This window comes from Acomys minous, assembly GCF_964271855.1.
Source record: "Acomys minous genome assembly, chromosome: 10".
NCBI lineage: Eukaryota > Metazoa > Chordata > Mammalia > Rodentia > Muridae > Acomys > Acomys minous.
The window spans coordinates 108022740-108048278 of NC_140491.1; the positions used below are offsets into that span (position 1 = coordinate 108022740).

At 44.8% G+C, this 25539-nt stretch overlaps 1 long non-coding RNA gene across 1 annotated transcript in view; it reads left to right on the forward strand.

Annotated features, from left to right (window-relative positions):
- The first annotated feature begins 7107 nt into the window (after positions 1-7107).
- LOC311607406 overlaps positions 7108-25539 on the forward strand; it is a 36244-nt gene continuing 17812 nt past the window's right edge. Inside the window, exon 1 of the long non-coding RNA XR_014782584.1 lies at positions 7108-7223. This is a non-coding gene — a long non-coding RNA (uncharacterized lncRNA). The remainder of the gene's footprint in view (positions 7224-25539) is intronic.

The window sequence follows — 25539 nt, forward strand, 5'->3', positions numbered from 1 at the left end:
TTATAAAAGAGTTGGAGCTGGCTTATAGTTTCAGAGGTTTGGTCGCTTATCATCGTGGCAGGAAGCATGGCAACATGCAGACAGACATGGTGCTAGAGAAGTAGAAAAGAGCTCTGCATCTGGATCCATGGGCAGCAGAGACAGTTTCTCGGCCTAGATTGGGCCTTTGAAACCTCAAAGCCCATGCCCCAGTGACATGCGTCCTACAACAAGGCTACACCCACCCCAACAAAGCCACACCTCCTAATGTTTCCAAGAGTGCCATTCCCTGATAACCAAGAATGCAAATCTATGAACCTTTGGTGGCCATTCCTATCCAAACCTCCATACTGTGAGAAGACACCATGACCAAGGCAACTTACAGAAGCAGAAGTTTATTTGGGCTTCCAGTTTCAGAGGGTTAGAGTCCATAACCATCATGGTGGGGAGCTTGACAACAGCCAGGTAGGCAGGCAAGCATGGCACTAAAGCAGTACCTCAGCACTTAACATCCTGAGTGAGACGCAACCACGGGGCAGAGAAAGTGCTGAGAATGATGTAGGCTTTGAACTCTCAAAGCCTGCTCCCAATGACACACCTCCTCCAACAAGGCCACACCTCCCAATCCTTCACAAACAGTTCCACCAACTGGGCACCGAACAACAACTGTATGAACCTTATGGGGTCTCTCTACCTACCTCTGACTGTTCTGGAACTCACTATGCAGACCAGACTGACCTTGAGGCCTCCTGAAGCCTGGAATTAAAGGTGTGTGCCACACTGCTCCCTCAGCAAAGCTTTTTAAAAGAATAAGTAAAATCATGTTTTCTTGTTGTCCACCATCAAGGTGCCTTTATACAACTTGATTTTTCCCTCTCCTCTAGCCGTGGAAGTCTTCCCTTTAATTGACATTTATTGAACTTAATGCCATGCCAGATATTCTGCTCTGAGAAGAGAGATAAAGATGAGTAGCACATGGTTGGAGAGATGGCTCAGTGGTTAAGAACATTGCCTGGTCTTCCAAAGGTCCTGAGTTCAATTCCCAGCAACCACATGGTGGCTCAGAACCATTTATAGTGAGATCTGGTGTCCTCTTCTGGCCTGCTGGTGTACATGCAGGCAGAGCACTGTATACTAAATAAATAAATAAATAAATAAATAAATAAATAAATAAGGAGTAACATGCAATTCCTCCTTAACCTAATGGGGAAAAGAGACAAAGGAAATCAGTGTGCTCAATGCACCTTAGAGTATTAACTAGTAAAATGTAATGTGACACCAGACTAAAAAGAATTGCATCCTGAAGTGTGTATGTGTGTGAGTGTGTATGTGTGTGAGTGTGTGAGTGTGTGTGTGTGTGAGTCCGTGTGTGTCTGTGTGAGTGTGTGTCTGAGTGTGTATGTGTGTGAGTGTGTGTGTGTGAATGTGTGTGTATGTGTGTGAGTGTGTGTGTGTGTGTGTGAGTCCATGTGTGTGTCTGTGTGAGTGTGTGTCTGAGTGTGTATGTGTGTGAGTGTGTGTGTGTGTGAGTGTGTGTCTGAGTGTGTATGTGTGTGAGTGTGTGTGTATATGTGTGTGTGTCAGTGTGTGTGTGTGAGTGTGTGTGAGTATGTGTGTGTGTGTGTGTGTGTGTGAGTGTGTGTCTGAGTGTGTATGTGTGTGAGTGTGTATGTGTGTGAGTGTGTGTGTGTGTGTCTGAGTGTGTATGTGTGTGAGTGTGTGTATATGTGTGAGTGTGTATGTGTGTGAGTGTGTGTGTGTGTGAGTGTGTGTGAGTGTGTGTGTGTGTGTGTGTGTGTGTGTGTGTGTTAGCAGGGCTGGGGGTGGGTGAGAGTAAGACGGGCTTAACTGAGCTGAGCGAGGAAAGTCTTAGAGAAACAGAAGGTTACAGTTTCCTCACAGTAGATAGCTGTATGTGGCGAGGTCAGAGTATAGGGTGTTCCCTGCCAGTGGACAGACCAAGGTCCTAAAAGGTCTTGCCTGCCAGACTCTTCCCTCCCCTGTTGTCCCCACCACTCCTGATAACATATTAAATTAAGGCACAATGAAGTCCAGCTGGAAAATAGCCCTGAGGCAGGCCAAACTGTGATAGCTCAGAGCAGGTGGATAAAAAAATTGACTTGCTTCCAAACAATTGTTCACATTTATATAAAACTATCCTTCTAAGACCAACTAAAAGATCTTTGCATAGAATTGTTAGCTAAATATAACTATCTAATAATCTGTGAATAAACTGGAATGAGCTATCTTGGGAAAGTATAGAATTTTCACTATTCTTTAAGCATAGATTTCATCTTCAATATGAGGCTTTGAAGGTATTTCATGCTGCTTGTTTTTTATGTTCATTTTCCATATTCTTTCCTTAAAAGTCAAACTTTCAGAAATGTGCCTGTCATATGCATTTGTCTTCCACCACACTTTGAGACAAACATCAACCTCAAAGAAAATCTAATGCAATGAATAGTTTCTTCACTTTATTTGACAGCATAAAACCAGCCAAGGAATCTCATTAGTAACAAGATTTTCCTTTAGAAATAGAAATAAAAATTTAACATCAAAATAAGCAGCAAAATAAACTTCCTGATGTCTTAGTTAGGGTCACTATTGCTGTGATGAAACACCATGAACAAAAGCAACTTGGAAAGGAAAGGGTTTATTTTGCTTTCACTGTCACATTGTTAGTCCATCCTGGAAGGAAGTCAAGGCAGGAACCTGGAGGCAGGAACTCAGGCAGAGCCATGGAGGGGTGCTGTTTACTGCCTTGCTTCTTATTACTTGCTCAGCTGGCTTTCTTGTGGAACCTATAGCCAGCAGCCCAGGGGTGCACTGCCACAGTGAACTTGGCCCCCCAACATTAATCGCCACTCAAAACAATGCCCTACAGACTTGCCTCCAATCCAATCCTACAGAGGCTTTTTTTTTCTTAAATAAAGATTTCTAGTTGGGAGGTGGTAAGCCCACGCCTTTAATCGCAGCACTCCAGAGGCAGAGACAGGCAGATCTCTGTGAGCTCAAGGCCAGCCTGGTCTATAAAGTAAGTTCCAGGACAGCCAAAGCTACACAGAGAAACCATGTCTCAAAACAAAACAAAACAAACACAAACAACAAAAAAATTTCTTCTTAACAGATGATCCTAGTTTGCATCAAGTTGACATATAAACTAGACAATACACTAGTATTTAGAGGATTCACTTGAAAAAAAAGAAATGAAAATCAATAAAAGTCTTGATATTTGAGAACGTAAGGATTTGGAGATATATATCCAATTAAAGCATATATGTATAGCCAGGTGTGGTGGCACACACCGTTAATACCAGCACTTGGGAGGCAGAGGCAGGTAGAATGTTGTCAGTTTGAGTCTAGCCTGGTCTACAAAATGAGTCCAGGACAGCCAAGGCTGCACAGAGAAACCCTGTCTCAAAAAACAAAAAACAAAAACAAAAACAAAAATAATCAGAAGGCATAAATGTGTACATGCATTTTTATACACAAAAATGCATATGTAATACCAACATATACATTATATATTAGTACATATAAAATAAGGATTTATTTCTACTTATGAATATATAAACATTTTAGAATAGCACTCCTATGGATAGTGTTTTTCTCTATGTTAAACTTCTTAATTTTTCTATTAATGTGTTGGTGAATGTTCTGCTATGCTGGAAAGAATAGAAACATCGGAGCCAGGTTAAATTCTTTTTTTGTTGTTGTTTTGTTTTTGTTTTTGTTTTTCAAGGCAAGGTTTCTCTGTGTAGCCTTGGCTGTCTTGGACTTGATTTGTAGACCAGGCTGGCCCTGAACTCACAGCAATCCACCTGCCTCTGCCTCCCGAGTGCTGGGATTAAAGGTGTGCACCGCCACCGCCCGGCTAAATTCTACTATTACTACTTACATTACATGTATGCATAACGTCCTCCCAGGGAACTCTAAGACACAGACCCAAGATCCTTAACACCTATTTGGCTAACGTTCCGTGTTTGCCATCTGGTCATTGATTAAGAGCCCTGAGTTTCCCACTCAGGCAGCTCACACTCTGGTGACTGAATGCATTTAGTGAACAAGAGAAAGGAGAAGCTGCCAGTCCTCTTAGGGTCACAGTCTGGAAAACCTAGACTATAATTTTGTCCACGTTCTCTTGTTCAGCCAGCTAGAATCAAGGAGGAAAAGTAAATTTAATTGGAGGAAACGCCTGCAGGCAGATGGAGTAGTTGGGAATGAGGTTAGAGAGTAGCAGCCAGCTAGCAGCCCCTACGCTCTGGCCACTGCAGTCTGCATCCCTCTGCCCTGAACAACGCGCTCATCCCTTCTCACACCTTTGAACATCTCATACATAACTATGGCATCAACTCAAATTCCAGCTTGCTCTAAATAAGACCAGGAGTTAATAAGCTTCTCCTCCTAGCATGTTCTCTGCCCTGAGTGCAAAGACCTGTCACCTAAAAGATACAAATATTTGCTGCAATGCAAGGAAAAAAAATATAATGATGGAAAAGAAACAAAATATCCACAACTGATACTTTCAAAAAGGGAGGCAACAATGAAAGTGTTGGATTCTAATCCAGTGATCCCCCTTGTTTCCTTTTCACAGCCTCCTTAGGCCCTTCCCGCCTCTGCATCCCAGCTGGTCCCCTAAAACTAACGCCACATGGCTTAGATTTATGTTACAGCGACCCCTGTGGTGAATCTAGTTTCCATTTTGTTATCTATTGCTATGTAAAACCCCACAGTTTTAGTAACTTAAAGCCAGCAGCAGCCTTAGCACTTCTCCTCACCCTGCAGACTGCCCAGGGATCATCTGGGTAGCTCTGCTGGTCTTGCTTGAGGGCTCTTATGTAGCTGCAGCCATAGCAGTTGAGTTTTGTTATGGACGAAGTGTTTATGTCTGCCTAACGCAAATGTCTAACCCCTACCCCTTAATGTGACAGTATTATAAGGTGTGACCTTTGGGAAATTATGACATCACGAAGGTTAGAGACCTTGTGACTAGAATTAGTGCTTTCTATAAAAGAGACCCCAGGCCTTAGTCAGGAAAGTGCTTGCTGCCGACCATAGGGACCAGAGTTCAAGACCCCAAGAAAAAAGACATATACTCACATGTAATACTAGGAAAGAGGAGACAGACAGAAGGACAAAAGCCAGGCTGTAGTGGTGTATGCCTTTGATCACAGTGATTAGGAGGCAGAGGCAGGCGTATCTCTGAGTTTGAGGCCAGTCTGGTCTATAGAGTGAGTTCCAGGACAGCCAGGGCTACAGAGAGAAACCCTGACTGAAAAACAAAACCAACCAAACAAACAAGAGGAGCGACTAAGGGAATAATACTGACTTCTGACTTACACGTGTGTATGTGCGTGCGCAGACACACACATACACACAGACACACAATATGTGAACTAACGATGTAAAGAATCTGGAAGGCCAGTTTTCAAGCCTAGCTACTGCAACAGCTAAGTCCAAGGCTACCTAGTTTGGGGTGAATTTGAAGAGCGAGTTCTGGACCCTTTTCATGTGGCTCAGATTTATTTATTTATCTATTATATGGTTTGTTTGTTTGTTTGTTTGTTTTTTGAGACAGGGTTTCTTTGTGTAGCCTTGACTATCCTGGACTCGCTTTGTAGACCAGGCTGGTTTTGAACTCACAGCGACCCGCCTGCCTTTGCCTCCTGAGTGCTGGGATTAAAGGCGTGCACCACCACTGCCCGGCTGTGGCTCAGATTTATAATGAAGAATTGGCTCTTATGATTATGGAGACTAAAATGTCCTACAGTCTATCTCCTGCAATTTGGAGACCCAGGGAAACTGCTGACAAAGTCCTGCGCACCAGAGTACTGATGGTGTAAGTCCCAATCAAAGCAGAAGGCTGATGTCCCAGGCCAAGAAGCCTGGTAGAGAGAATGAATTCTTCCTCTTCCACCTTTCTGTTCTACATTTGGCGATCGCTGTTCATTTTCAATCATTTCACCAATTGTCAGATAACTGGATTATTTCTTCCTTTTGGGTCAACATAATACTACGAATATTTATTTACAGCTTTATTCAATTTACACTAAGGGTTCTGTAGAATGTCTTAAATAAGGTGAATGTGTGTTTGGTTTGGGTAGGGTTTGTGCCTTGTCTTCTTTTTTCAGTTTTTGTTTTAAGATTGGAATCCGTACTTCACAAAGAAAGCCATCTGAAGGAAGACTGATTTCTGGAGGGAGAAGTCAAGGCAGTAGTGTATACTCAGATAGTGTGAAGTTAGAAACTCTGGGTCCGCTGTGTTTATCACACTCACAACCCTAAGAGGAGGATGACAAGAACATAAAAGAGAATTCATGCTGTTTTTCAGGGGCATGGGAATTTATATAACAAAACTTAAATAAAAGTTCTCTTATTTCAAGATTTATAGGATGTATAAGCCAAATAAAATTGCCTTGCTCTGAGATGTTGTGTAAAGAATGCATTCCTAGCCGGTCATTACGTGGCAAGAGGTAGGGGGCTTTCCCTCCCCGTCCTGTTCTTGCTCTCTGAGTGTTTTTGTTTTTACATATAATTAATGGTCCCCAGATGTACTTGCTCTCCAGAACCCATCTTCTCACTTTCATCTTCCTTAGGGAACAGAGGTTTTCAATATTTCCCTACGCTTAAAAAGGACCAAACAATAAAGCCATGTTGACAGAGCTTTCAGGAAATGCTTCCTCTGGGCATAACACAAATAAATCTCTTCTGTGTAACTCGGCACATGTCTCCTCTCCTTTAGCGGTGACTTTAAGACTTGTCACTACCTCAGACTGCTCTTTCTCTGACATCTGTCATCCGAAACCTTGGTTTTCTAACCACTGAGCCATCTGGCCACGCATTCTATGCATCCTCCCTCTCAAAAGACCCCCCTCCTGGCTTCTTGCCTTCTTCAACTGTCTGGTCCCAAACAGTCAGCCACCCTCTCCCTCCCCCTCCCCCATCCTTAACAGCCTCAGCCTTGGTCTCTGCCCTTCTCAGCCTCTATCCAAACAAAATGCAACTGTCCTGGAGTTTTTTTCCACACTGTTTCCTTCCATCTCCTGGGGCTATAAGATAGCTCAGGAATTGCTTTCTCTCCTTCTTTCCTTTCTATCCATAGTGCCTGCCTTAAAACTTTGTTGCTGTTCTCAAGTCTGGAACACCACCAGTCCCTCAACTAGAAGTAAAGAGGGAAGAAGAAGAAGAAGAAGAAGAAGAAGAAGAAGAAGAAGAAAGAAAGAAAGAAAGAAAAAGGCAATTAGGTTGGTACTCCTTTAATTCTCTACTGTTTGCAGATATACCTGAATTTTTCTTCAGTTTTATTTTGCTTTGATTGAGACGGTCTTACTCTTTCACTCTGGTTCACTCCTGGAACTTGCTATGTAGACCAGGGTGGCCTTGAACTCACAAGGATCTCCCTGCCTCTGCCTCTGGAGTGCTGGGATTAAAAGTGTGAATCAACACAGGTGCCCAGACCTTTCCTCATCTTCCCGGATGCCTTTCTCTGTTTCTATGGCCCTTTAGCTCTGTCCACATCTAACCACTGTCCTCCCTCCGTACAGTCTCCACATGAACACTGTAGGAATGTGGTCCTCCTTTACAGGCAGAATTCACCTTTAACTTCCTGCATAGTGTCTGTGCCTTCAGCCATGCCCTCTCTCTACACTCTAGTCCCAGCACTGCAGAAAATCCAAAAGCATACCTTTGATCGGGACTCTCCTATGACTTCTGTCATTCCAAGGCCTGTAACCTCCAGGATGAGATCTTACCTTGGTAGATAAGAACCTGAAAGCTCTGAGCTCAGCCCCATTCTGCTTGATTTCAGGAAGATCACATTACACTTTTGCTACAGTAAACAGTGATGCCATCACACTCTCTTCTGTCTTCATGCCCTCCGCCCACCCACAGACAATGCTCTTTATTTGTACTTAACTGTGTCTCCCATCCAAAGTCTTGTGTTGAAGTCTTTAAAGCCTGGTGGTATCTGAGAATGTGTCTATACTTAGAAAAGGGGCCTTTAAAGAGGTAATTAAGGTAAATTGAAGTCGTATAACGATTCAGTCCATTTTGTGTTGCTATAATACAGTATTTAATGCTGCATATTTTATAAAATAAAAGAGGTTTATTTGGTGCACACCTCTCTCATGGCTGGAAGGTCCAAACAGCATGCCAATCCTGTTGGCTTTGCCATGATATGTCAGAAAGGTAGAAAGGGACCTGGCCATAAGCACAAGGGACCAAGCTGTAAAGTGCTGCTTTAAAAAAAAAAAAAAAAAAAGACAGCACTTGGGAGGCACAGGTAGGTGATCACTGTGAGTTCGAGGCCAGCCTGGTCTACAACATGAGTCCAGGACAGCAAAGGCTAACACAGAGAGACCCTGTCTCGAAAAACCAAAACAAACAAAAAAGAGGTTCCAAGGGCTAAATGGTAGCTTTGTAGCCCAGCATGTAGTGTGTGCAAGGTCATGAGCTCAATTCCCAAGGCTACAAAAAAAAAAAAAAAAAAAAAAAAACAAAACCATTAAAACAAAATAAAATAGAAATACCCCCAAAATAATGATTTCTAATCTTTGCCAGGTGCGGTGGCATATGCCTGTAATTCCAACACTCAGGGAGGCAGAGGTAGGTGGTTCTCTGAGTATGAGGCCAGCCTGGTCTACAAAGCAAGTCCAGAATAGCCAAGGCTACACAGAGAAACCCTATCTCGAAAACAAACAAACAAACAAACAAACAAACAAACAAACTTGGCCAGGCCAGTTAGAGTTCTTTCACAATTCCCAAAGTCATTTCCTCTAAGAGAGCAGTTTCCGCGGTAACAAGCGAGACAGAGTCCTGCTGCATGCTATATGAGGTCAGAGAAGTAGAAAGGGAGGATTAAAGGTCTGCGCCACCGTGTCCGACTTGATTTCCTTGTATCTTATAACTAGGGGTAAAATGGTTTTGCTAGAGAAGCTTCATCCCACTGGCTACACATTTCAGTTCTTGCCACTCTACCTCCCCTCTACTAACCAACCTCGCTTCTATCTTACTGTATCGTCCAGCGTTGAAGCCAAGTGCTGTTTTCCTGATAAGTGAAAATATGGCCAGTGTTCCTACAGCTCCGGAAGGGGCTTAACAACTTCTAAAGGCAGGAATTGCTACTCGGTGGGCTAGAGAGCTCTCTGGAAGATGCTTTCTATAACTAACTGGAGGAGACCGGAACATTGTGAAAGTTCTTGTTGGGCTGTAATTGTACTCACTACGCATGTCTCAAAGAGCCTCTAAGTATAAGACGTGCTAGAAGATGAGTGAATGCTGATGGGACAAGCCAGAGGACAAGGATTCCTTGAGGAGACAGCAGGAAGAAGGCAGCAACAATAGCATCCATCCTCTGAGAAAGCAGAAGAGCCACATAGATGGGTTCACTAAAGTAGAAGAGAGAGAATTCATAGAGATAGTACAGGCTGCAGGCTGTCGGCCTACTTCTGAGTCATGTTCACTTCCTTTGAGGCTGAGGTGGAACACAGGAGCATTGGGGTAATCAGTAGAGAAAGGCAACACCATACCCTGGTGCCTCCTGTTAGTAACGTTAGTAACAATTGCATGTCTTGGCAACAAAGTTATTGTTTTCCTCTTCCCTCCCCATCTACCTGAGGATGCTGAAGATGCTAGCTGAAGATGCTGTCATCTAAGGCTTGACTGGGCCTACCACACAGAAGAAACCTTAGGGTTTTTCCATAACTGACCATTATTCATTCTCTCTCTCTCTCTCTCTCTCTCTCTCTCTCTCTCTCTCTCTCTCTCTCTCTCTCTCTCTCCCTCCCTCCCTCCCTCCCTCTCCCTCTCCCTCTCCCTCTCCCTCTCTCCAAGGTCTTGCTATTTAACCCAATGAATTAGTTGCTTTTCCATTGCTATAATAAAACACCATGACTAAGGCAACTTATAGAAGGAAGCATTTAATTGGACTTGTGGTTTCAGAGGGTTAGAGTCCATGATGGTGGGGAAAAGGCAGGGCAGCAGGAACAGCTGGGGGCTCACATCTGGATCCACAAGCAGGAGTCAGAGCACACTGAAATCGCCTGAGTCTTTTGAAACTTCTAAGCCTGCCCCCAATGATACACACCCTCCAACAAACTGGCTAATCCTTCCCAAGCAGTTCCACCATGTGTGTTGTTTGTTTGTTTGTTTGCTTGCTTGCTTGCTTGCTTGCTTTGTTTTTTGAGACAAGGTTTCTTTGTGTAACAGCTCTGGCTGTCCTGGAACTTGCTCCATAGTCCAGGCTGGCCTGGAACTCATGGAGATCTGCCTACCTCTGCCTCCCAAGTGCTGGGACTAAAGGCGTGCGCCACCACCGCCCAGCCCGTTCCCCCACGTGTACTCAAATGTACGCGCCTCTGGGGGCCGCTCATTACTTGAACTACCATAGCAACACTGGAAGTTGTCTTAGTTTAACTTCTCCAGAGATACCCACATCTTTCCGTCAGGCTTCTGGAGAGCACAGGCATGAACTTGGCCTAACAGGCACTGTTTTGTCCCAGATATGTTTTGTCTTTCTAATGTGGGCTGGAAACAATCCTCACTCAGCACTTCTTCCCCCTCCTTGAGGACTTTGCTTTGGCTCAGTGAGTTGTTAAATAGCTTAGTTCCCTGCAACCGGACATGTTACAGAGTTATAGAAGGAGAGAAGGAGCCGCAGGTGAGTGTTCTTTTCCTGTGTTCCAGAGAGCTGTGGAATTTGCCAAGATATGTTGCTACCCATCCCTACCCAACCCTACCAAGTCCTACCCAGCCCTACCCAGCCCTACCCAGCCCTACCCAGCCCTACCCATCCCTACCCAACCCTACCCAACCCTACCAAGTCCTACCCAGCCCTACCCATCCCTACCCAGCCCTACCCAACCCTACCCAGTCCTACCCATCTCTACCCATCCCTACCCATCCCTACCCATCCCTACCCAGCCCTACCCAACCCTACCCAACCCTACCCATCCCTACCCATCCCTACCCAACCCTACCAAGTCCTATCCAGCCCTACCCATCCCTACCCAGCCCTACCCATCCCTACCCAGCCCTACCCATCCCTACCCAGCCCTACCCATCCCTACCCATCCCTACCAAGTCCTACCCAGCCCTACTCAGCCCATAGACTTCTAAAACTAGAGGTCAGAACCCCCATAAGACCAACAAATAAAGGATCATTTGCCTTTTAATAGCAAATCTGTCATAAAATTTAGCCCATAACTTAGGACTTTGCAGACCATGTTGTTACACATTTAAACTATTTGTTCTAAGTTTTGAGTTAGACAGGTACATAGGAGACACATCTGCAAATCTGTAGGAACCCATGACACTCACACAGCTTCCAGAAGTATCTACAACCAGCAACTAGTTTAAGCACTGGAAGTAGTGGGCTGACTTCTAGGCTGCTTAGCCGACAGTCCGAAGGGGAAAGAGTGCAATACAAGAATGAATCAAATCCTCATTTTACTTCAAAGGCCTATTGTTCGTTTTATCAAAGATAGTCAATATAGACCCAGTGCAAGCAATTGGGTCTCAATAAAATCCATTCTTTACTTTCTTCTACCTCATCTGCAGACTGTTGACATTTTCTTTTATTTCCACACTGATGTTTTTCTTTTACGCTGGGGATTTTCGCACTGATGCTGTAATTGCTCATCACACAGCTGGCCCTGTTATGATGTTCTGGTAGATGTCCCTTCATTTTCCTGATGGTCCTGTGATCCAATCTACAGCTCATTTAAAGACAAAGCATTTCATGTGCAGTTTTATGCTGTGGCTCTTTCGGAGAGCTCCATTTCAGCATCATTAATATTGATGCTGTCTGTCTGCCTGCTTATTTCACAAGATTCGTTGAAATTAATCTTCAGAATGCGCTGTGATTTGTTGCTGTTTTGTGTGTCAGCCCCAGTACAACTTGTCTCGTTAATTTTGTTTTTCTTTATTTTTATGCGTCTGCTACGGCTGTTCTCTTACTTGTACAACTGGCGTGTGTCGGGTCCTCTATGGAAGCCCAGTTTTATCTCTGCCTTTCATTGTGATTTTCCATCAGTGGGGACCTCTTGAATAAAAATGTCACCCTTGTTGCTGACAGAGTCTACATTCCTTCCCTCCCCCCCTCTCTTTTCTGTGTGATTTTCCATCATTATGGCTCTTAAATTCCTTGAATAATGATACATACTATAAACCAACAGACAGAGCAGCAGCGGCTTCATCAGTGTTTCCACGGTGTATGTGTGGCTTTGAGCATACTAGGTGCCACAGCAGAACCTACTATGTATGTAAAAGAATTTTTAAAATAAGATTCTGTGGTCTGCTAGTGACAGTGCTCTGGTGCATCAATAATTCACATTCTTGCTCATAGCATCGGCTTGTTAGAATGCCGTTTCCACCACGGCAGGTTAGAGGATGGCTATAGTCTGAATATCTTTGAGGAATATGGGTGCAAGGTTATACATGCTCTTTTTTTTTTCTTTCCTGTAACATTTTCAAACACAGCCAGGATTTTTTCTTGCCCAAGGGTGCTAAATTGGAAGTTGCATTCATTTTTAAAGCGAGGCAGAAGCCAAACTTTCCTCATTTGAAATTCTTTTGTTGGTGGTGGGTTTTTGTTGTTGTTGTTGTTTTGTTTGTTTCTTTGCTGGTTTGTTTGTTTTGAAACAAGGTCTTACTGTGTAACCCTGGCTGGCCTGGAACTTGCTATATAGACTAGGCTAGCCTCAATCTCACTGTGTTTCTGCCTCTTGCATGGTGGGGTTATCGGCCTGTGCATCGTGCTCAGCTCTCATTTGAACCGCCTTGTCTGTTGGGATGAGTGACTTCACTGAGCACTCCCGAATAAAACAGCCCCAAAGCCCAGCGTGGTGGCGTACGCCTTTAATCCCAGCACTTGGGAGGCAGAGGCGGGCGGATCGCTGTGAGTTCGAGGCCAGCCTGGTCTACAAAGTGAGTCCAGGACAGCCAAGGCTATAGAGAGACCCTGTCTCGAAAAACCAAAAAATGAAAAATAAAAATAAATAAATAAAAAAAATAAAACAGCCTCAAGATTCTAGTTACAAGCAGGCGAGGGGGAATTACAGACCGAGGGCCAGCGCTCACACTACCTTTTACAATAGATTAAAGTGACATCAAGAAAGGCTATGAAATAGGAGTGTAAAAGTGAAGATACTGGCTGTCCAATCATTGCTATAACAGTAAGAAGAGAAAGTGATCTTAAACATACGATAAAATAAGACATATGAAAACTACTGCTCACTGTTGCCCAAGTATCCCTTCTGCTTCCGGTTCGGAATACCAACTACCAACTGTAGAACTGATAGCCGGCTCAAGCAGTCTCATCTTTGAGAATGCTTTACATAGACTTCCAGAAACTATGGACACTTAGTATTTCAGAGACCTGGAAAGCTGGTAGAATTGTATCCAGAGTGTAGGTCCAGATCGTGGGTACATTTACATGTCCCTATATAGAGAATGTTCTTTGGATATTCATCTGAATTTCATATATACACGCACACACACACGCACACACACACACACACACCATATATATACATGGCTGGCCTGGAACTCACTATGTAGCCCAGGCTAGCTTCCAGCTCATTGAAATCCTCCTGTCTCAGCTTCAACCTGCTTTTCAGGTCCTATGTGCACAATGAGTGTTTGTAGTCTTACAAGCACATATGTAGTCATTGGCCTGTCTGCATACCAGTGAGCTCCCGCCGTCAGCCAAAGCAGGAAATCCTGGGAGAAGAAATGCTGTAGGTGGGGGCTGGGAGATGACTCTGTGGGTCAAACGCTTGCTCTGTAAGCCTGACGTCCTGAGTTCAAGTCCTAGATCCCACTCAAAGGTGAAAGGAGAGAACAGAAGACAAAGCTGTCCTCTGTCCTCTACCAAGGGGCTCGCGTGTGCGCACACCCACACCCACACCCACCAAATAAATAAAAGTTTGGGGCAACAAAGGAAACACTATACCTGACTGAAAGAAATCACTAAATTCTGATCAGATATGAGCACTTCCAACTTGGTTTTGAGAACTCTTAGATCTTAGTTATGCCATAAACCAGACAGGAGGAACCAGGAAGTAGCAAGTGAGTGCAGCTCACAGTCCTTTGAAGTCCAGAAATGCTCTCAACTCAATGCTGCATTCCTCCCCTCCTTCCCCCAACAGACAGGGCCATCATATTAGCAAAGTAAATTCTGGCGAACAGCTGAAGTCTTGGGCTACCATCTGGGCGCATTGTCTCTTGTCACAAGGTGGCAGATTCCCAGTGGCCCCACACCTGAGGATGGAACAGGTGGCTCTCCATCAGGGCACTCTCCTTCACTGGGCTCTGCCAAGTCTGAAGGCTTGACTCCAGGCTCCATCTTGTCCTGTTAGCCTCCCACACTTTCTGTTCCAGTTAAGTCACACGGGTCACCTTCCGACCAACACAAATTTGTTCCTTGAGGGAACAATGTCTGCAGAGAGTCTGAAGGGCGGAGTGATTTACATGGCGTTGGTCCTTTCATCTGCCACAAAAGAGACTGCAGAAGGCCAGCAGCCGTCAAATTGCCATCTTATGTGGCACTTCAAAGAGGACAGGATAGTTGGGTGCAACTTCCAGAAATCCAGCCAAATTAATTTGTAGTATTCACCCATCATCAAATGGCTCTCCTGGGCTCGTATGCCTCCTGGATACAATCTCTGTGACAGCAGAGGTAGAAAATGTGCAGGGAGCAATATATATTCATTATTCTTTAAAGAAAAGGCCTGCTGGGAAAGAAGGGCTGTGGAACAGCTGTTTTCTCCCCCAGTTTTTACACATAAAAGAATCTTATATGTAAAACACCTGTAGAGCCTGGCTCGCCTAATATGTTTACCATAGGCCCGTTGCCCAGCATGTTGCTTATCCTATTGTGAGTCCAGTCGAACATTGTAACAAATGTCATTCTGCCACTTGTAGGCCTGCACTGACCACGCTCTACGGCCCTGGAAAGTCTGCCACCTCTCCTTTGGTTACTGCCTATGGGAGAACGGATTAGTTCTCGCCAGCCAATAGAGTGAAAGCCAATTGGAAACAGGTTAGAGCTGGTGTATACTGTTCTCCTTAGAACCGTGTAGGATACAGGAAACATTGTCACAGAGCTGAAGAAGACAGGCCCTTTACCTACCAAACAAATCGCCTCTTTCTAGAAGGGACTAAACTCAAACACTAAAGCACGACGTCATTTTGGAAAAAGGACACACAGAAAGTTGACACGACCATCCTCAAGGAGGCGGACTGGGCTCATTTGATTCTTTTTTTTTTTTTTTTCCTCCTTCTTGTATGAATAGGTCTTTTGGAGTGTGCCACTGTATAAATGGAAAGAGAAACTATGTGTTTAATCGTGGTGACCTTGCTCACAGGGAAGGTGGTCTAATGAGTTCCTTCATCCACTTGGGGCAAGACATGTCTCTCCTCGCCAGATTTCCAGATCATAATTCCTCATCTAAAGGACTAGCATTCAGCCCCATATTGGCTTTAACCAATGCAAATCTTTTCTGTGCAGAGTCCAAGTTAAACACTTGGGGAAGCTTAGGTTATTAGCCAAGGCAAGACCTAGGTAGAGTGCCAACACCAGAACCAGCTAGCTCTCATTGAAGCCGTCTGGGGCTCTCCTCACAGAACGACAGACAGCCCATCTTCCTCCCGGGGCCACTGGCTTCCTTCCTTCTGACTTTTCTTAACCCCCAGGGAAGGAAAGGAGAGAAGTCTTCTTTGGTGTCTTGGAGTTTTGTATTTAAGTCTCTCATCAAGTTTGAGTTAATATGTGTGTATGATATTTTTTGTTTTGTTTTGTTTTTCGAGACAGGGTTTCTGTGTGTAGCCTGGACTGTCCTGGACTCACTTTGTAGTCCAGGCTGGCCTCGAACTCACAGCGATCCACCTGCTTCTGCCTCCCGAGTACTAGGGTTAAAGGCGTGCACTACCACGCCCGGCTATAATATTTTTTTAAAAGGTTGAAATTTAGATTTTTTTTTCACCCGACTATTTCATTTTTTCAGCACTACTGACATGACTATCCCTTCTCCTACAGAGTACCCGTGGCATTTTTGTTGAAGATCAATTGACTATATGCAGAGGGTCGTTTCTGGGCTCTCTGCTCTGCTCCATTGCTCTGTTTGTCCCTATGCCAGCATCACACTGTAGCTTTATGTGTGATGCCTCCTATTTTGTTCTTCTTTCTTGGGATACTTAGGTCTGTGGTAGATCAATATGAACTTGGAGATGCTTTTCTCTTTCCACAAAGAAATATCGGTACTTTATATTTGGGCTTTATTAAATGTATAAATTGCCTCAGGTAACATAGACACTGTAGCAAAATTAATTCTTCCCCAAAAAGTCTTTCTGTGTACTTGTGTCTTCCTTAAAGTCCCTCATGAATGTTATATAGTTTTCAGTATTTTAGTTTCATCTCCTTAGTTTATTCTTAAGTATTTTATTTCTCATACTCCTGTAACGGGGATTATTTAATTTCCCTTTGAATTGCTTGTTGTTGCACAGAAATGAAGCTGATTTTAAAAATAAATAAATAAAGTCTCACTACGTAGCCCAGAGTAGCATGGAACTAGGTGCGTAACCCCGACTGGGCTCCAACCCACAGTTCCCCACCTTAGCGTTCCATGCGCTGGGTTACCGCAGTTGTGCGCTAGCTCACACAGGTGCGAGTTGCTACATTGATTGATTTTGTATCTTACAACTTTACTGATTTCACCTATTCTAACAGGACTTTTTTTGTGGCATCTTTGAGATTTTGTGTTTTATATAAAACCATTGCAGCTACAGAGATAATGTTTCTTTCTGATTTTAATACCTTTTATTAATTTCTCACCAGACTGCCCTGGTTGTTACTATATTGAATAAGTGTGATAATAATAAGTAATAATAAACGGGCATCTCAAAGCATAAGATCTCTAGAAGAAACATTTGTGGGGGGATCTTTTCGATACTGGTCTTGCAGATAATATCTTGCATATGACATGCAAAACACAGATAACAAAATAAAAAATGAACAAGTAAAGTTATATCAAGCTAAAAGGCTTTCGAATAGCAGAGGAGATTTCTTTTTTAAAATGGAAACACAATCTACACCATTTGGAAGCCATATAATTTACAAGAATCTAATATCTAAAATATCCAAGAAACTCTTGCAACTCAATAGCAAAAATATAAAATTGAATACAAGGTAAATTTTAAAGTGGATCAAAGCCAAAGACAAGTTTCAAGCCTTATCTGTCCTATCTGTGCACTGCTCTGATTCTCTGAAGGTCATCTCACCAAGAAATAACAGCATTTTCTTCTCTAAAAACAACATTAAAATCAGGGGAATGATTCTACAGCCCTTTAATAAAATTAATCTATGATACCAAGAAGATAATCATATCATAATGGAGACCAAAAGAAAAAACAGGATGCACCAGGTAACAGGTGAATAGTCAGGGCCTTGAAACTCTGGTGGAAAACAGTGTCTTATAAATACACACACAGGGCTGGAGAGATGGCTCAGAGGTTAAGAGTACTGCTTGCTCTTCCAAAGGTCCTGAGTTCAATTCCCAGCAACCACATGGTGACTCACAACCATCTATAATGTGATCTGATGCCCTCTTCTGGTGTGCAGGTGTACATGCAGGCAGAGCACTATATACATAATAAATAAATAAAACCTTAAAAAATAAAATAAAAATCACACACACAGTGTGTAAAGTTATGGCCAGCAAAATGACTCAGGAGGTGAATGCACTTTTCTCCAAGCCTGACAACCTGGGTTTGACACCCAGGATTCACAAGGTAAGAGACAATTCCTACCAATTGTCTCCTGACCTTCCCATGAGCACTTTGGCACCCACCTACACATGTGCATGTGTACACCCAAACACATGAATGTGGCTTAAACGTAAAGACCAGACTAGCCTCGAACTCACAGAGATCCGCCTGCCTCTACCTCCCGAGTGCTGGAATTAAAGGTGTGTACCACCACTCCTGGCTTCGGTCTGAAATTCTGAAATTACAGAGATTTAGAAAATTTATGTCAGGACTGAGGAGGTGACTCAGTGCATAAAGCGTTCCTGGCAAAAGCATAAGGGCCTGAGTTCAGATCTCTAGCGCCTCTACAAAGAAAGAGTTGGGTACGATAATAGTATGCGGCTGTAATCCCAGGCCTGGGGCAGAGGCAGGGAGATCCCAGGGGCTTGCAGCTCAGCAGCCTGCCTTGTTAAACCAATAAGCTCCAGGTTCCTGGAGAGATCTTATCTCAGGAAAAAAAAAAGTTTGACTGAGGACAGGCACTCAGTGAGGACCTCTGGCCTCCACACCCAGACACCCACACACATCTTTATACACATACACTCACAGGCACAAATACATAAACTACACACAGCAAGCTGGACTTGGGGAAATTATGTGGAGAGCTGTGAGGTGCCGCGCCTTAACAAGGCGCAGGTTTCCGCCATCCCGAAGTCGAGCGCTCTCTAAGATAAACAAGTCCTTAAATGGCAAAAGGCTGTGCAAGGGTAACTGGTGATCTGATTACGAGCAGTCCTGCTCTAACACGGACTTATGAAGAGGTGACACCTGGCATGAGCTGACTGGCCCTTGAGTTGTACTTAAGCTTGGCCCTTCCCTTCTTCGGGGCCATTCCCACTGAGCTTAATCCTGAGTAAAGATCTCGAGAAGAAGTCTGGTTGTTGGTGTCTTATTTCCGCTGGACGGTGCGGCGCCGACTTAAAAAGTACAGTTGCCTTCCTAGCTTCAACACCTTGTCGCTGAGATTATTACCAAAGGTGCAGAAAGGAGCAAGGTTCAGCTTTGCCACCTTATTCCAGTAGCCGTGCCTCTTGGGTTGAGGAAATCCAGCTTTCTGTCTTCCTAAATTCCTATTCCAGTCTCAAGTCTGATACACAGGACATACCTGAAAATTCTACTGTGTTATGACATCAGTATAGGGGCAGCTCACAGAGAGAGAGGTACACAATGACACACATCATTACTGAGGACACGCCTGCCAAACAAATCATCCTTACTTTCATTCCTGTGTTGTTGCTGGTGGTGATGGTTGTGGTGGTGATGGTGGTGGTGGTAGGGATGGTGGTAGGGATGGTTGTAGTGGTGATGATGGTGGTGGTGGTGATGGTGAAGGTGGTGATAGTTGTGGTGGTGATGGTGGTGGTGGTGATGGTGGTGGTGGTGATAGTGGTGGTGGTGATAGTTGTGGTGGTGATATTTGTGGTGGTGATGGTGGTGGTGGTGATAGTTGTGGTGGTGATAGTGGTGGTGGTGGTGGTGATAGTTGTGGTGGTGATGGTGATGGTGGTGGTGGTGATAGTTGTGGTGGTGATGGTGGTGGTGGTGATAGTTGTGGTGGTGATGGTTGTGGTGGTGATGGTGGTGGTGGTGATAGTTGTGGTGGTGATAGTGGTGGTGGTGGTGATGGTGGTGGTGGTGGTGATAGTTGTGGTGGTGATGGTGGTGGTGGTGATGGTGGTGGTGGTGATAGTTGTGGTGGTGATAGTTGTGGTGGTGATAGTGGTGGTGGTGATAGTTGTGGTGGTGATAGTGGTGGTGGTGATAGTTGTGGTGGTGATAGTGGTGGTGGTGGTGATAGTTGTGGTGGTGATAGTTGTGGTGGTGATGGTGGTGGTGGTGATGGTGGTGGTGGTGATGGTGGTGGTGGTGATGGTGGTGGTGGTGATAGTGGTGGTGGTGATAGTGGTGGTGGTGGTGATGGTGGTGGTGGTGATAGTTGTGGTGGTGATAGTTGTGGTGGTGATAGTGGTGGTGGTGGTGATGGTGGTGGTGGTGATAGTTGTGGTGATAGTTGTGGTGGTGGTGGTGGTGGTGGTGATAGTTGTGGTGGTGATAGTGGTGGTGGTGATAGTTGTGGTGATAGTTGTGGTGGTGGTGGTGGTGGTGGTGATAGTTGTGGTGGTGATGGTGGTGGTGGTGGTGGTGGTGGTGGTAGGGATGGTTGCGGTGGTGCGATGGGTTTTATGGTCTTGTATATCCGAGACAGAGTCGCATTATGTAACCCTGGCTGGCTAAGAATATGCAGGCCATTATGGAGACCAGACTGGCCTCGAACTTGTGGCAATCCTGCCTTAGCCTCTGGAATTCTGGGATTACAGTCATGCACTTTTGTGAGGAGCAGAGGAAGCCCTGAGTAAACGTGTGCTGTTGACATGAGCACAACCATGTCAAGGACCTCAGTGCCTAGACCCATGGGGATGGCAAAATCCTCCCCACTTCAGACTCAAGGAACTTGAAACGCCTTCCTCTGGTCCAAGTGAAAATGTTGATGGCTTGTGAAGAAAATGTCCACTGTAGCTTTGACCCCTGTGCCCTTGTTCAGCTGTATGCAATAGTCCCCCTCCCTGTTCAACTCTGTATCACAAACGCACTGAGCTTTAAGGGTGCTGCAGCTTCTCCATCAGGGAGCCAGCACCGCCCAATGACAGCTTTTTTGTGCCCATATGCCTGTTGTTTCTTCACTAGCTGCCCTTTCTTCATCCCCTCGTTGCCCTAGTCAGAGTTCTAGGACCCCAGCCATCAAGGACGCAGCAGTAGCTATTCCCTTACTTGCTGAGCCATCTCCTCAGCCCAGTATGTCTATATTTATGGCACTATTTTCCTGCGTGGTGCTGAGGATTAAGCCCAAGGAGGACTCCATGAATACTAAACAAACACTTTAAGCAAGCCTCTCCCTGTCTGTCTGTCTTTCTGTCTGTCTCTTTTCTAGATCTCTTCTAGAAATTTGCTCTACAAACTCCAGAAGTTTTCAGCCCTCCCAGATCCAGCTTTTGCTGGTCTCTTCTTGTATCCCCCCTTGCTGCAGCCCCAGCCTGGAAACCTCCAAGCTCTAAGCTGGGACAGCCATTGGTATCACCTGACTGGTTCCTCTTCACTTGGAGGTCACTGTCTTTCACAGTTTCCTGTCCAGAATCTTAAGAACCATTGTTTAGAGCTAGAGGAATGGCTCAGTGGGCAAAAGGCGCATGCTCTACAGGCATGAGGACTCGAGTGCCAATCCCTGGAACCCATGATAAAATCAGCCGTGGCTACGTTAGTCCTATATTGCTAGCTCTGTGGCCGTGGGACGGAAACAGGAGACACCAGGGCTCACTAGGCTAGCAGCCGGCCCAGTGGAAAGATGGCAAGTTCCAGGTTCAATGAAAGACCTTGTCTCAAGCAAATGAGACACAGAAAAACAGAGCAGGACAGTCAACATTGGTTTTTTTTTGGCTCCTATACCTCCATGTGTGAGCCCATGCACTCACGCAGGCGAGTGGGCACACACACATACACACACACACAAAGAGTAATTGTTTATTATATTTTGTGACTTTTTTTCAGTTGTTTCAGGTGGAGTTGGCAGGGGACCTGGTCTTGCTTATCCCACTCCTGCTGGGAACAAGTGTGTGCTATAGTAAAGATTTTAATTTGTCTGGAGTTTATAGGTGTTAAACTTTTTGAGTTATTGAACTCCTGAAAAATGACTGTGCTTTGTTCTCTGTCTTTATTGAACATTTCGAATGGAAAGAAAATTCTACAGTTAAAATAATTTTGATTCCAAATATTTTAACTTGCTTTTCAAGTGACTAATATTGCTAGGAGGAGGAGCGGTGATTTCTTGATTCTTCTTCCTTCATTGCTTCCTCCTTCCTTCCTTCCTTCCTTCCTTTTCTTTCTCTCTCTCTCTCTGTCTCTTTTTCTCTTTCTCTCTTCCCCACCCCCCCTCTCTCTTTCTGCATGTGTGTGTTGTGTCCATGTATAAGCATGTGTGTAGAGAAAGGTGAGAAGTCACCCTCACATATCATTCCTCTGGTACTGTCCACCTTGGTTTTGTCAGGGTCTCTCACCTGGCCTGGAATTCACCAAGTAGGGTAGGCTGGCTGGCCTCTGAGCCCAGGCATCTATCTGTCTGTCTCCACCTCCCTAGCGCTGGGATCACAGCATGGGCCACCACGCCAGCCTTTTTTACTTCGGTTCTTGATCTCAGGTGCTTCTATGGCAAACACTTTACTAACCAGCTAAACTGAGTTTACTATCTCCCTAGCCTGAATTCTTATCTTTTTATGTAACTTTTTTCCTTCCTACAAATTATAAAATCACCTCCTGCACACCATGTCCTGGAGTTTAACAGTGATATATGAATTAAAAACAATAGTATCTGTGAAGTAAAGTTTTTTTTTTTACCAAATTTTGATCCTTCTATACAATAAAATAAAAACATCATAATTGAGAATGAGAGTCGCCCATGCCATCTGACATCATCTGCTGTGTCAGCCATGTTATTTGTACCATATTTGGGAAACTTTGGGTTCAAATACAGAATTGGAAAAAATGCACGTGATTGCCAGCAAAATTTTGTCTTGGTGACAATTACAAGGTGTATACTCAGTGGCGTTTTGTGTTAGCCTTCAGGGTTCTCTGACTATACACAGGTCTATGCTCATCATTCCTGGTTAAATAATACTATATAGACCTATGTACATTGTAGAAAACAAACAGTATGAATTAATCTTCTTGACATATATAATAATAAATGACTCAGCCACTGATACAGTTGACTACCGTTCTGTGGCAAAGATGTCAAATATTGACGAGTTTTTCATCTGTAGAAAACTCACTGGAGCATCCTTTGTTTTGTTCCCTTTTGAGACTATGTTACCCATGTACTGTAGGCTGGCCCTAACCTCCATATGTAGCCCAGGGTGGACTTGTACTCTCTGAGATCTTGCCTCAGACTCCTAAATTTGGGGACCTGGGTAATGCCATGTGCTGGCTAGTTTTGTGTCTACTTGAAACAAGCTGGAGTCACTGGAGAGGTAGGAGCCTCAGTTGAGAAAGTGTGTCCATAACATCTGGCTGTGAGGCATTTTCTAGTGATTGATACGAGAGGGCCCAGACCACTGTGAATGGTGCCATCCCTGGGCTGGTGGTCCTGGGTTCTGTAAGAAAGAAGGCTGAAGAGAACATTAGGAGCAAGCCAGTAAGCAGCAACCCCTCCATAGCCTCTGTGTCAGTTCCTGCTTCCAGGTTCCTGTCCTGTTTGAGTTCCTGTCCTGACTTCCTTTGGTGATGATCAGCAATGTAAAACTATAAGCCAAATAAGCCCTTTCCTTCCAAGTTGCTTTTGGTTATGGTCTTTTAACACAACAATGGTAACCCCTAACTAAGACACACTTTGACCAGTTTTATTTCATTCAAACATTTTACCATTTGTTTGTTTTGAGACAGGGTCTTATTCTGTAGCTCAGGCTGCTTGGGGACTCACTAAATAGTTCAGGCTTGCTTTGAGCACATGGTAATCCTCCTGTCTCAGTCTCCTAAGCACTGGGATTACAGAAATAAGCCTCCACAACTGGCTCATTTCAGCAGTGTTAACTGCTATTATATGTGTTTGTTCTTTGGATCTGTCTTTGAACTTGTTTTAATGTTCTGCCATTTTCTGTGATAATGAGCTATAGTCTTTGATGTGTTTTCATAGTCTGAGTCTGAGCTGTTTACATTTTTGGCATTAGTCCCCGTTCTGTGGAGCTATTCAGGGAGGCTGTAGAGCCTTTTGGAGGCCCAGCCTAGCTGGCACAAGTAGGTCATGAGAGTCAGAACTTTGAAAATTACACCCGGCCCCTTGTTTGCTACTGGGCTCCGTGTTTCCTAATGTGCCATGATGTGAACAGCCACAGTCATGTGCTCCCACCACCACGAACTGACCTGTTGACCATGCCTTCCCCGCCACAAAAAAACTGAAGCTCTCAGAAAACATAGACCCAAACGAACCCTTCTGTGGTGGTTTGGATGCAACGCGGCCTTTGAATACTTGGACCCAGTTGGTGGCGCTGTTTGGGCAGCTTAGGAGGAGCCTTGCTGGAGGAAGTACGTCACTGGAGGAGGAGGGGGTGGAGATGGGGGTGGTGCTTTGAGCTCTAGAGACTCTCCTATCACCTGTTTGCTCTCTGCTTTCTGCTTGTGGTTGAAGATATGAGCTCTCTGCGCTCTGTTGCAGTCACTATGCCTGCACACTGCCTACTGCGACAGTGAGGACTCTTACTCCTCTGGAACGGAGTCCAAACAAACCTCTCCTCGCGTAAGTTTCCTCCCAGCAGTAGGAAAGTTCACAGAGGCAAGTGAACCTACCTGAGATCAACCAGCTGCCTGACCAACCACATTAGATACTGGCTTACTTAGGGTTCCTACTGCTGTGATACAACACCATGACCAAAAGCGACTTGGGAAAGAGAGAATTCATTTCCGTTTATATGTCCCAATCACAGTCCGTCACGAAGGGAAGCCCAGGCAGGAACCTGGAGGCAGGAACTGCAGCAGAGGCCAGGGAGGAGCACTACTGATTGGCTTGATTCTCATAGTTTGCTCAGCCTGCATCCAGGACCAGGGGCCCAGGAGCGGCACTGCCCACTGTGACCTAAGCCTTCCCACATCAGACATCGATCAAGAAAATGTGCCACAGACTTGCCCACAGGCTGGTTTTGTGGGGTCATTTTTAAAAACTGAGATTCTCTCTTCTAAACTGACTTTAGGTTGGCATAAAGCCAGCCAGCACAATTGACCTATTGTCAGCTTGACTCCCAAACACATCACACTGTTCAACTAAAACCTTTCCTTTCTTGTTGTCCCTAAGACTTCATATTGATATCAATATCACAATATAAAATAGATTCCAAACCTTAAAACTCTCAGTCTTTAAAAATCCAAACACTTCAGTCTCTTTTAAAAATCCAAAGTTTCACCAGGTGGTGGTGGTGCACACTTTTAATCCCTGCATTCAAGAAGCAGGGCCAGGCAGATCTTTGAGTTCCAGGCCAGCCTAGACTACAGAACAAGTTCCAGGGCAGCCCGGGCTACACAGAGAAACTCTGTCTTGAAAATAAAAAGAAACAAAAAACCTGAAGTCTCTTTCAATATCCAAAGTCTCTTTCAATATCCAAAGTAAGTGTCTTAACTGTTGGTTCTTGAAGAAAAAAAAGTTACAAACTTTCTTGTTCCAAGAAGGCATAGTCACATTAAAATGAAAGCAAAACCAAAGTGAAACTGTAAAATGTTCAGTGTCAGAGGACTTCCGGGACTCCAGGCCTTTGCTGCAGCACACTCGACATCTGTCAGGCTCAGGCTGCCTCCACTCGACACCTGCAGCTGTGCTTGGTGGTCATCCCATGGTACTGGCATCTCCACACCAGCACCGGAGGCAACTAGGGCTTCGTTCAGGGACTGTGACTCTCCCAGACGGTGCCGAGCCTAACTTCTCTCCACAACCTTTGCTATCCTGTAGCTTCTGTTTCAACTGAGGCTGTACATCCGCCCAACTCTTCACCTAGCGACATCGTCACATCGGCTGCTCTCTTATGACCCCTTCAGGCCTTCATTCACTCCCTTACTGCACATGGGAGACTCTTGCAAGGTGCTGGCCATCAGCTAGAGCTGCAGCCTGAGCTCCCTCTGGGACCAGGCAACACCCCCTACCCCTACCCCGCACCCCACACCCCAACCCCCGGAGAAGCACTTCTCCACGCAGGAGGAACCAATTCCTCCTCAAGGAGGCTTTCACAC